This window comes from Aphanomyces astaci, assembly GCF_000520075.1.
Source record: "Aphanomyces astaci strain APO3 unplaced genomic scaffold supercont1.17, whole genome shotgun sequence".
Lineage (NCBI taxonomy): Eukaryota > Oomycota > Saprolegniomycetes > Saprolegniales > Verrucalvaceae > Aphanomyces > Aphanomyces astaci.
The window spans coordinates 957,585-958,277 of record NW_009798280.1 but is presented as its reverse complement, the minus strand read 5'-3'; positions in this window follow the sequence as shown (position 1 = coordinate 958,277).

The window sequence follows — 693 nt, the reverse complement described above, 5'->3', positions numbered from 1 at the left end:
ACCAAGTGTGCGGGACAGGGGAAAACTAAAAGTGACATTCAGTCGTTTACAAACTATCTAGCTTCGTTCCTAGTGGCTAAAACTCAGCCAAAGGGAAACTCTGACCTGTGAGAATCAGCGCTCTTTTCCTTGTGCTAGAGCCGTGATTGGGTGAGCAATCACTAGGGTAGGGTTGCGACATGAAGAATAAAACAAAGCAGAAAGCAGACACACGCCACCATGAGCCATGAGTGTCCGCGAAAAAGGCGTAGGGTAGATGATGAATATGTAGGTGTGAAAGGTATAAGTCGGAGAAGAGACTTAAGTCGGAGGAGGGAAAAATAGAAGAAAATGCACAAGGCAAATATAGGTTAGGCTTGGTAGGCGTAGACTGGAAGGCGTAGATGGTAAGGCGTGAAGGTGTAGATGGCAAGGCGGAATAAGACAGAAGAAAAAAAAATAGGTGCGGGAGGCGAAGATGACTTAGATTTGCTAGGTGTAGACGGTAAGGCGTTGTTAGAAAGGAATGTGGGTGGTAGGCGTAGTAAATAAAATTGGAAGGAATAAGGTAGGCGAAGAGGAGAGAAAAAAAATTGATGGTAGTAGGCGCTGACAAAGAGAAGAAAAGAGTAGAAAAAAAAATTTGGGGATATAGGCGACAATAGGCGCTGACGAAGAGAAGGAAAGAATAGAAAGAAAAAACTGGGAGTCTAG